Source organism: Mus pahari, chromosome 16, assembly GCF_900095145.1.
Source record: "Mus pahari chromosome 16, PAHARI_EIJ_v1.1, whole genome shotgun sequence".
Classification (NCBI taxonomy): domain Eukaryota; kingdom Metazoa; phylum Chordata; class Mammalia; order Rodentia; family Muridae; genus Mus; species Mus pahari.
In genome coordinates, this window is record NC_034605.1 from 14,612,307 (window position 1) to 14,624,773 (window position 12,467).

Here is a 12,467-nt window from a genome sequence, read left to right on the forward strand (position 1 = left end):
TGCTTCCTTAATAAACAGTCCCTCCACAGTTAATTTTAATGTATTAAAATGAATCTTTGGTTGCCAAGAGCTAGGTGTGAGGGGATGGAGAGCTACTGGTTAGTGAGTTATGGGTGGGTGTCATCAGTGAGGGGATGGAGAGCTACTGGTTAGTGAGTTGTGGGTGGTGTCATCAAGGGTGCAGCACTATAGACACCTTTGCACTGATGTGCTTAAAATGATTAAGATGGCAAATTTTATGTTAAGTGTATTTTACCTCTACTTTTTAATTTGAAAAAAAAAAAGGACAAAGAATAAAGTTAGTTCAAAATAATGATAAAGTTGGTTACCATGTCTTAAGAGGACTGAATCTCAAATACTCCACCAAGACCTTCTAAAACAAGCAGATGGATTATTTCACTTCTGCAATCATCTGGTGTGGAGGGAGGCAAAGAATTCAGAGTGGATGCCCTGCTAGGTGTCTGTACATTAGATTGAAAATATACAAGTCTTTCCAAATTGGTTTTTCAAGACAGGGTCTGTGTGTACCCAGGCTGTCCTGTAGAACATGCTGGCCTCAGACTTAGAGATCTGCCTGCCTCTGCTACACCAGTGCTGGGTTGAGTTTACGTGCCTGCACAGCTAAATGGTTCACTTTAACAACACTAGCTTGAAGCTTTTCCATTGCTAGTAGCACAACAGCCAAGCTAGGTAAGTTACTGGAAGTCTGTTTTGGTTCCCTGTCCTGGTCTAAGCAGAGGGCCTGTACATGCTAATGGCCTAGTCAGTGCTGAGCTTCACAGGATGATGGGACTCACACACGTGAGGTCTTCTCTTATAAAGCCACCAGGATTTAATCAAAGGGCTCAACTCTGATGATTTCCCACAAGCTCCACTTCCAAAAAGTTAAGTTTCTCATTTTTAAAGATAAATATCACGTTCCAAAATGAATTCCAGAGGATAAAATCCACATCTGATATTCAGACCACAGCAATTTGTATGTGCAAAGGATGTGTCCAGACTAAAAGACTAGTTTGTAAAAATGAAATGACAAGTTAGAAAAGTAACAACTTTTTACTGAACTATAAACCATAAGCCATTTAACTTACAAATATGAAATGGTTAGCTTAGTGTGGGGTGTTTGCAGCAAAAGTATTTCACAAGTGGAATCTCGTGTGTGGCCTGCATCTGGTTTACTTCACTTATTATCATGTCTCCCAGTCCATCTGTTCCAGGATTATCAAATGTTCAGGTCTTCTCATCCCTGCACAGTATCCCGAATACAGGTGTGACACTTTGCTCATCCAGCAATTCATGGATGGACACAGTGGTCGCTAATGTCTAGCTGTCCACAACACTGTCAGAAGTGTATGCGTTCAATTCCTTTGGAGATGTACCCAGAAAAGGAACTGCTGAACCTCACAGTACATCTGTCTAACCTTGGCAACAATTAGAAAAGTGATTTCTATAGTAGCCGAACCCTGACACCCTAGACAGCAATGTAAGCTGTCCAGTTTCTCCAAATAATTACAAACACTATTTTTTATTTAATTTTTAATTGACTTTTTCTTATTTTTAAATCATAGCCATTTGTGTAGGTATAAAATAGTCTATGGCTATGGTTATGATTTATCTATTTTCATACTCACCAGTAATACTGAACATCATCTTATGTTTTACTGGCTTTTTGCCATCATTTTCTTGAGAGAAACGTCCTTCAAATTCTTTGTCCACTTTGTCATTTAGCTGGTGCGTGGGAGCTTTGCAGAGTCGAGGTACTAGCCCCTCTGTGGAGATGGAAGTGTCCCGGTTTCCTCCTGCCTGCATGCCGCACTCACCATTTATTTTTATCAGTTATGACTTCTCGTCTCACGCTTGCTCCCTCCCCAGCACTCTAAGACAGGGTCTCAAGATGTAGCCCAGACTTAGCCTTATAATTTTCAGTCTTCCTGTCTCAATTTCCCATCAGCTAAGATTACAAGTATACACCACACCTAACTCTTTGCTTATTTTTTAAAGTGATGTCCTTTGATGCACAGAAAAGTTTTAATTTTGCGTAAATAGAATTTACTTCTTTAGTTGGTCACACTTTGGTGTCTTATCTAGGAATTTACTAAAGAATCAAAAGTAAAAAATAACTTATCAATTGTCTTAAGAGTTTTCATATTGCGGTTCTTTTACAAACAAGAATGCTAATGGAGTGTCAAAAATAATGCTGAGTTTACATCATTTGAAATTAAAGTTGATGTAATTGTTAACAAAGTTAAAAAATGTATAGCGAGAAACAACGAAGCAAGTGTGATCTAGTCTCTGAGCAACGTGTTTCGAAAATACAGCATCTGAGAAGGAAGGCCAGTGTGGCCAGGCAGAGGCGCAGGCAGACGGCAAGGGTCCAAGGTGGTACAGGTTAAGGCAAGTGGGCTCAGAGGACTGGCACCACACTTCCAGGGCCGACCTTCTACTACTGAGGAGAAGCTGGGTTCTAACTACACTTCTAAGCCACCTAGACAATCAACTGGAGGGTGACAAGAGATACTTAGAGCCATCCAAAATACCATACAACTTCATGATCTATGTAAAGATCATAGCAAAGATAAGGTAATAAACTGGGAAAGGAAAGCCTGAGGTCTTGTCTTGTCCAGACAAGACAATGAAAAATGGAACCATCGAGCAATAGAAAATGTAAATAAAGCCCTGTAATGTCAAAGGGGGCAGAGGAGATTCCTGTCACTCAAAATCCTAAAGCAGAAACTAGGGAAGGGCAGAACAATCTGACAAGAACTGTGATCCATCAGCACCATAAACTAAGCATAAAGCCTAAAAGTTAAAAAAGAAAAAAAAACCCTAGTACCAAAATCAAACTCTGATGTGTTCAGAATACGTTATACATAAAGCAAGAGTTATTTAAATGGCAAGCTGGGTAAGTTAGCAGGTCAGAAACATTGTCACTTGCACCACAAATGAAAGGCTAAGATCTCTAATAGTTAATTGAGCTCTACATTTTTCTTAAATAAAATAAATAAATAAATAAATAAAGGAAANAAAAAAATGAGCAAAGCCTACAAAGGGTGTATAAACTTATGGGGAGCAACCTGATTCCCTTATAACTAGAGAAGTGAAATTTTAAACTACATTTAATGGACCATTGCTAAGTATGAGGCTAGTGAAACTGGTATCTGGCAATGTTCTGGTGTCAAGACTACAGGAAAACAGGCTTCTCTACATTAAAAATCACAGCATGAGTGGAAGGGAATGTGGCAGAAACCAGCACAAACGCGCATGTACCTATTCTGAGCCAGTACTCTCATGGGTAAAACCTACACTGCCACTTGTACAGCACCGGCTGAACAGTTTAGGATAGCAATAATGAAATAAAACCAGCTAAAAAGAATAATGAGAGGTCACTTTGCTATCTCACTTGATCAAAGCTTTTAAAAGTTATCAAATTAACAAAGTACTTTCGAAAGGTGATGGCTGAGTGTTAAATATGCCTCTCCTTCCTTTCTCTGACACTTTGCTATTAGCTGGGCATGGTGGCACACACCTTTAATCCCAGCGGAGGATCTATCTCTCTGATTCTGAAGCCAGGCTGGGCTACATAGTGAGCTCCAGGACAGCTAGAGCTACATAAGACCCTACACACACATACACACACACACACACACACACACACACACACACACACACACAAGCTATTGTCTGTTTTTGTTATTATTAACTTTAAAAAACACTACAGTAATGGTGTTAGGGATACAGCTGGGGTGGTAAAGACTTTACCACACAAGCTTGAAGACCCAAGTTTGATTCCCAGAATCTATGTAAAAGGCTGGGCACAGTGATACACACTTGTAATCCCAACACTGGGGATGTGTAGACAGGTGGATTCCTATGACAAGCTAGCCTAATTCTGAGTGCCAGGCCAGTGAATGATCCAATCAAAAAATTAAATTAAATTCATATAAAGGAATATGCACATGTACACAGGCACACATAAATTACAGTAAGTTCTAAGCATATAAAGGTAGGAAAATTACATGACTCTTTTGTAATGTAATCATATTTTGCTATATATGTTTTTCTTATATTTTACATTTTTATTTTTATTATTATTATTATTTTTTTATTTTTTATTATTATTTTTTTTTTTGGTTTTTCGAGACAGGGTTTCTCTGTATAGCCCTGGCTGTCCTGGAACTCACTTGGTAGACCAGGCTGGCCTCGAACTCAGAAATCCGCCTGCCTCTGCCTCCCGAGTGCTGGGATTAAAGGCCTGCGCCACCAGGCCCGGCTTATTATTTTTTTAATTGTGTGTTTTGTCTGTGGAGGTGAGTATGCACACATGAATGCAGGTGCCCTCAGTGATCAGGAAGGGGCACTGGGTCTCCTGGAGCTGAAGCTGGAGTTACAGGCTGTTGTGAGCCACTCAAGGGTACTTGGGACCCAATTTTAGTCCTCTTGGATGAGTGCTCGGGAGAACAGCCACCTCTCCAACCCTTTGTAACATATTTTAAATCTCATTAATTCGAAGACCTAGGTAGCAAATGTTCATAGTAACTGAACCTAGCAATATATAGTATAAACCTAAACTCTCAGTGCTGCCACCAGTGTCAAGAAATCAGTGACAGAGTGTTATCTTTTGCTTTTTTTCCAATAAGCACTCAGAATCACAATCTTGAACTTTGTGAGAATGCAAAGTCAACCACCAGAACTGCTTTACTCTGTAAGTACGCTGCCTCTCAGGTGTATAGACTCTACTAATCTGCTTCCAAAGTGACCTTGTCATCTGAAAATACACGGGTAGTTGTTTTGCTTACCAGAGGCTTTTAAGCTAAAGCAAGACCATTACTTATGCCTGACACTATTACTGAAGCTATGGAGCGATCACAAAAAGCATGCCTGCACTCCAAAAGACCCAACAAGCAGATGAAAGAGTCAGATGCAGATATTTGCACCCAACCAATGGACAAAAGCAGCTGACCCCTGTGGTTGAATTAGGGAAAGGCTGAAAGAAGCTAAGGTGGAGGGCAACCCTGTAGGACTAGCAGTCTCAATTAACCTGGATCCCCCAGGATCTCTCAAACACTGAACCATCAAGTAGGCAGCATACACCAGATGATATGAGGTCCCCAACACATATACAGTAGAGGACTGCAGGGTCTGTGTTCATTCAGAGATGATGCACCTAACCCTCAAGAAACTGGAGGCCCCAGGGAGTTTAGAGGTCAGGGGTAGTGGGGGGGCGGGGGGGGAGGTGGGAACATCCTTGTGGAGACAGGGGGTGGGGAGGAGGTATGGGATGTGGAAATGGAGGGTAGATGGGGGGAGAGGAGATAAAATCTAGAGTGTAAAAAGTTAATTAATCATAAAAAAAGAAATTAAGCTAAAAATCATCATGTTAAGTAAAAAGTAAGCTGGGCTCATAATGATAAATACCTTGTATCTTATGTGCAGAACCTAGCCCCACATATGGTGCATAGATTTAAATACTTGTGTGCACAGGTGAACAACTAGGCAGGGAGGTGTGAAATGAGAGACAGTGATAGATACAGACGCAGAGTAGAGTAAGGGGGTCATGGGGAGGGCGTGGGACACGAGTGAGAACAATGTGACACACCTGTAAGAAGAGGCTATGATGAAACCCATCATTTCATTTCCTAACCTAAGAAAATTAATAAAAAGCAGGAATTAAACTAAAGCATGTGGTATATATATATATATATATATATATATATATGCTAAAAAATTAATCATATAAACAGAAATAAAGGCTGTTATCAAGTTACAGGTACATGCTTATGTAAATTAGACATTAAAATAGGGTAATACTTGATTTAACCTAATTTACATGTATGATGTTCTAAAAATTAAACTTTCCAAATAAATAACTTCTTTAAGAATTAAACAATTCAGCCAAGTGGTGGTGGCACTTCACCTTTAATCTTAGAACATGGGAGACAGAGGCAGGTGGGTATTTGAGAGTTGGTGGCTAGTCTAGTCTACATAGTGAGTTCTAGGACATCCATGTCTACATGGTATACTAGGACTGTCCGTACCAGGTTCCAAATGTATACTGTTAATGTAGTTTTTAATATCCAGATTGTCCCAAACAAGAGTATTCAACCAAAGCACTGAATTTCATACGGGCTTCTTGTGTTCACCATGGGGTCTCAAAATGAGAGTTTTCTGAGGCCATAGGATTCTTGAAATGGAGCAGCAAGGTAAGTGTGTGGAGACTTTACATAGTAAAACCACCGTGGAGATATAAGTTGCAGGGACATAAACTAATATGCTGAAAAACTAGTTTAACAGTAACAGCACTCTGAAACCACATAGAGAGGTGGATGAAGGAAATAACACTTTCTGAAGTATTTCCAGCCAGCCATGCCAGCTCTGGGCAGTCACCCTCTCTAAACCAGGAATCACTCAGACCTTAAAATGTCAACAGGATTCCTAACGGTTAGGAGATGTGGAGATGAAATAACTCTTGCTGGCAACCCAGGAACTTAAAAATGTAAGAGGCAGTTTCTTCAAGTCTACTTAGCTGGCCATTCATGTGTGATGTGAATTACAAATTACCAAATCGTTTCAGCTCTCAGTTTTTCAAAGAGGATCTTTCATAATTTGCTGATTGCATAACATTAAATTTCAAAGCTACAGAAGGCAGAAACAATTTCGTATTTCAGATTGTGGCTCACTGGGATACATATTAGTACCGTGATAAATGCACTGGAGGGAGACTCGGGGAGGAGTGAGTCAACCGTTAGATGCAAACATCTGTCACTGACTAAAGAAATGTCTGCATGAGTTATTTTTACAGACTTGTACTGACCTTCTATTCAAAATCACCTTTTAATAAATTAACTTTAATTTTAAAATTATTTGATAATAAATTATTTAATTGGCAAAATAGGAACACATATTCTTTTTGTTAACTACATGAAAATTACCGTAATTTATAATCTCAATTATCATTCTATATAACATATACTGTAATGAGGTTGACAGTGTTTCATTTTACCACAGAAAATATAAATAAGCAAGAGGATAAAGTACTAGGACATGCTAGCAGTATTTTCTAGACCAAACAGCAAACACATGCTGGTGAGGGTGGGGCACCCTCTGGCTCCTGGCTGCTGTCCCAGAGTCACAGAGCAAGCTATCTGACAGTCAACTCCCGAGCAGGCTGGGGAACACAAGCTTCCATCTTAGTTTAGTTTTGGTACTGTCTTACTGAGTTATCTCAAAATGTACAGCATCTTTGGAAATATGAAATAGGACTTGAGATCTTACAATTATTTCACATAATCTGCAGTTTCAGCTAACAGTGGACATAGCAAGACACTGACAATGCATAAAGGCTTAACTGCCAACAACCACTGCTCTGCAGTTGGGCTTCAAAGCACTCTGGTTAAATGTTATATATCTATATACACAAGTGTGTGTGTATATAGATATATAACATTTAACCAGAGTGCTTTTGACTTAAATATCAAAAGCACTCTGGTTAAATGTATTTCCCACCATTCTGAAAGGGGCATCATTTAGATGTGGTACCATTTTGCATTTCTAACTCGTCTACAATAGCTGACTGCTAATGCCTGCATTTAGGGAGGATTCAAAGTTTGGTGTGGGGGAATGTGCAGATTTGGAAGAGAAGGAGAAAAGAATCAGTTCCCAAGGAACTAGATATGTCTAATTATTGTGTCTTATGGAGGTATATTGTTTTCTAAAACAATTCTGTCTTAAGAGGACCACAACCCACAAACTAATTTCTCAACTTTGCCAGGACAGTCCTAATCTAGCTCACATGCAGCCAGCCTGAGGTAAACCTTGGAAACGTCCTGTACTTTGGACTACATTTCCCAAATCCTTCACTATTTTTGAAGCTTTACAGGGCAAAGTAACTAGTAAACATCCTATTGTCTAGGAAATGTGCTGTCTTACTAGATCATCACAGACTCTCTGCCTATCTCCTAAGTGACATCATGTATAATTTAAGTGTAAGACTTGGTAAAAACATAAAATTCATTCCCATATAAACTGAGACAGGGCCTGGAGAGATGACTCAGTCACTAAAGGCTAGGCTCACTACCAAAAAATATAAACTAAGACAGGCCCAGAATTTAAGGCACAAATATAAAAATATTAAAAAACACTATATTTAATTATTAATTATTATTACTAACACTTCATTCTTCCAAAAGTAAACTATAGATGTTAACATTTTAAAAAACAGTGACCCAGTGACCTAGCAAATGCTATCTGAGCCTACCCAACACAGGTAGGTTGCGTGGTGTGGTGAAGGGCAGTTTATAGCTCTGTACTATTTATTTTTTCTCCAAATTACTCAAGAATACAATATGCAGTCAATCAACTGATCAGCCTATGTTCATACAAATCATAATTTTGGTGCCTTGTATGCAGATACCCTAAGGGCTAATTATACTCTATGCACTCACTTCAGGATCAGTGCAGGCGTTCCTGAGGAAAGGACAGATTCAGAGACAGCCCTCCTCCCCGCCCCCAGGATGCTTGCCATAGCAAGACTGCCTGTGCATACAGAGTCAGTTTACTAAAAAAATTTAAGTCATTATAAAGGTTTTGAGACCCAAAGGGAAAAGGGAAATCACTGAAGAGGTTTTAGTAAAGTGATTAAACTGCCAGCAGCTACTGGCCTCACGCGGTTCCTCTGTAGCTGTCCTGGGAATCTCACTCTCCCTCTCATCTGAGAATCTCAACAACTGCTGCGTCAGTCAGGAGAGAGATGTATGCTAGTGGTACTTTGAAATCTAAACTTCTAAAATGTCTAAAAATGGTCATTTTCTTCTCTATATAGTTCTGGGTCTGAATGTAATGCTCCAAACTACTGGGGCTACCTCACCACCCTGAGACCAGCCTTAGAATAAAGCCTACGCTGAGAGCAGCAGAATAAGCAACAGAAGAGCTGTCCTCTGAGCTGCTGAATGCATTACTGAAGAGTCCATCCTCCCTTTGGATTTCCAGTACTATCAGATAGTAAGACGTAATGTTATATGCCCACTTGAGTCAACAAGCTCTATCTGTTTAAGCTGAGAGCATGTGGCTGGTCATATGGTTTGAACCCATAACTAGAGAGGTGATTCTGAAAGGAGATGGTCAGGGGAACACATGTAGAGCACGGATGTCAGTCATTTGCAATTTGGGGCTGCAGAAGAGGGTCTAAGAACAGTGGAAAGGTCACAGAGAAGAGAAAGTGTAGCACTAAGGTAACAAAGAAAGAAGGGCTACAGGGAGAGACTGGCCCAGGAGTTCCCAGCGGTTGAAAGAAATCTGTGGGCTTTACAACTCAAAGATCACCTATCTAGTCTATAAATGGGAGAGGCCGGGGCAGGGTCTGCTGACAATGGGGAAAGTAGAGAAAATAAAGATAAGCTTTAGACAGGTGTTTACAGACAACAGAGATGTCTGAAGGAAAGAAAAGAAGCCCCTAGAAATGGGCATAGAATTCAGTGAAGACTTTAGTTGTTTGGTTTCGTTTCCTTTGCTTTATTTGGTAATGATGGGAAGTAAATGGAAGGGATGCTACACAGAACACAGGTGAGGGTTCTGACAGACAGAGGCAGGTTTACAGACTGCAGAGAAGCATGTTACTTCTCAGTGGCTGTGTCTCTGGCCTCCTGAAAAGGCAGCTAGTGTTGGCTACAAGAATGGTGCAGATGGGGATACAGTTGAAGCCTCCATGGGAAGTGGAAGGATTATTTCAATCAGAGCTGTGGGGTAGGGCTTGCAGAGCCCAGGTGAGCATACACCTTGGAGCAGGTGTCCAAGATCCTACAGCGGTTTGTTCAGATATTTACTCTCTAGTGTGTCCAGTAGGTTGTGGGCAGAACAATAGAATCAGAGTTTTGTCTACACAGAACAGACACTGCAAAGATGAAGAGCTGATTCTTTTGGCAACCTATACAATCATTTAACCCTCCTACTTTACAAACAGCACTTTGGGTATGTTTAAGAAAGTTTAAAAGCTAAGTCAAGGAACTCAGTAACAGAAAAACCTTAAATAATAAGAATATGATGGTAAAAACTTTGTAAAACAAATCAAATCACTGGGCTGATGACAGAAAGAGAGAGCTTATGGGAGCCTGTGGTCCCGCTTCACCAACGTGACCGAAATCAGGTTAGTGAGGCCAATCTTCAGAGGAGCCTTTCTCACAGAATTGTAGCACTTCCAAATAAATCCCAGTCTGTGAGCCCAGAGTCAGGCCCCCTCCTCCTTATAGCACTGAGAGTCATCCAGAAAATGCTACCTGGACTTAGCAACAAATACAGAGCTGGACAGTACTGCCATCTAAGATTTTCTGTTAAAATTTCAAGTTAAAATTTTGTAAAAACAAAACAAAACACTCCTTTGTAAAAATGTTCTCTTTTGTAAGAATGGTTTTATTTAAATAAAATTCTAATAGCAACAAAAAGGAATATAAATATTCAATGTATCTGATACAGAATTAAAGTATTTTATAGACAAAAATATGGCTTGATACCCTCTTAAAGAAGAGGAAGGACGGCTGGAGAGATGACTCAGTGGTTAAGAGCACTGACTGCTCTTCTAGAGGTCCTGAGTTCAATTCCCAGCAACCACATTATAACCATCTGTAATGGGCTCTGATGCCCTCTTCTGGTGTATCTGAAGACAGCTACAGTGTACTCATATACATCAATAAATAAATATTTAAAAAAAAAAAAAGAAAGAAAGAAAGAAAAAAAGAAGAGGAAGGACTTAGTTATCATCATTGCCGACAGTGGACTTCAAATGGGCTGGACCACACAGTCAGGAGAAGAGCAGGCTCTGGCACTGTGGTGAGTGCTTCAGCAGTGCTACCTGCCCGAAATCCTTCCTCTGAAGCTGTCAGCCACTCAGTTTAACTTTCTGTGGAGCTGGAAGAGTGTGAACCATATTCACGATGGATAAGAGATGCCTATGCAAATCGCCAGGTACTGCCTAGTCCCTGGGTTTTCTGTGACAGTACAGGAGTGGAGGAGTGTGCAGACATGGGCCACTGCGGCGGCTGCAAAAGTAAGACAGCTCAGTGATATCTTCCAGAGCAAAGAAAGCAAGCCAGATATGTTAGACACTCAATGAAGGAACCACTCTTATAATCCATGTGGGGAGAACAAACTACTGGACAGGGTCCAGAGTAAAAGGGAAATGGATCATTCAAGCACACATAAAGGCTGGGGCTAAAGGAGATGGCCAGAAGAAGAGCTAGAACATTTCCTCAATGCCCACACTACTGAGAGCTGCACACCCAAGACAGCTGACATGCCTGCCCCAGGGAAACCATGCTCTTAATCAGAGCAATGAGGAATCCTGGGAAGTTCATGTGGAACAGGGATGCCGCTGCTTTACAATCATATGGAACATCTGAGCTGCACGGAGCTCATTTTCTGAGCCTCCTTTATCCCCAGATATGCTCAGTAACTAGTGACTATAGCTCTATCTGATGCCACCAGGGAGTTTCAATGTCCTTGGACAATCATCTTCCCAATCTGGTACAGTGGCAATATAGTTACATTCCTGAGAAGCATGGGAAGACTTCAAGCTTTCTTTAGAGATGCATTTCTTTCTCAGGCTACTTGGTCATTCTGTTCCTTTGGATACTTGAGTCAATGATTTTTGGTGCTAAAAATAGAACCCGGGGCCTCATGCATACATGATAAACATGTAAAGTGTGATTCTGCAGCAATTCCTGAGTAGTAGAGCTAAAGGTCCCAGGATACATCATTTTCAGTAAGCTATCCCAAAAAGGATTTTGCAAAGGTATACACACACACACACACACACACACACACACGAGAGAGAGAGAGAGAGAGAGAGAGAGAGAGAGAGAGAGAGAGAGAGAGAGAGAGATTAAGATTAGTATAGAAACTAAAAATTGGGCCTTAGAGAATTAGAGTTCAGGTTCACCTTCAAAAATTCTGAATCAACATTTTGGTAACAATAGTAATAATAAATAGTTCAGATGCTCATCCATGACTGAGAACTAGTATGCTAAACTATTATTGGTTCCTAATGTTAATCCTATAGCACTGTCATCTAAAATTCCCCTCAAAATGGAGAGGTTCCAGCTTTACTATAAGCAAGGCTTACATAGAATATTTTTCATTAGCATTTAAAATATACAAATGAACAAAAAACTCTGAGTTGAACTGATGTCTAATTAGCTTTTAATTAATTAACATGAGAAAAACTAATTTAACAATTCTAATAATGATTCAAAGGATAATTTCTTACCTGAAAAGTGAATCAGAAGCAATTGACTTCTTTTTAAGATTTTATGTGCAGAAGACACACACACACACACACACACACACACACACACACACAGGTATGTGCAGAATGGTAAAATATTTAGGAATTTTATAATAAAAACTTCAGGTAGTTAATTTGATTTTTCTGTAATGCTGGCCGGGTGTGGTGGCACACGCCTTTAATCCCAGCACTCGGGAGG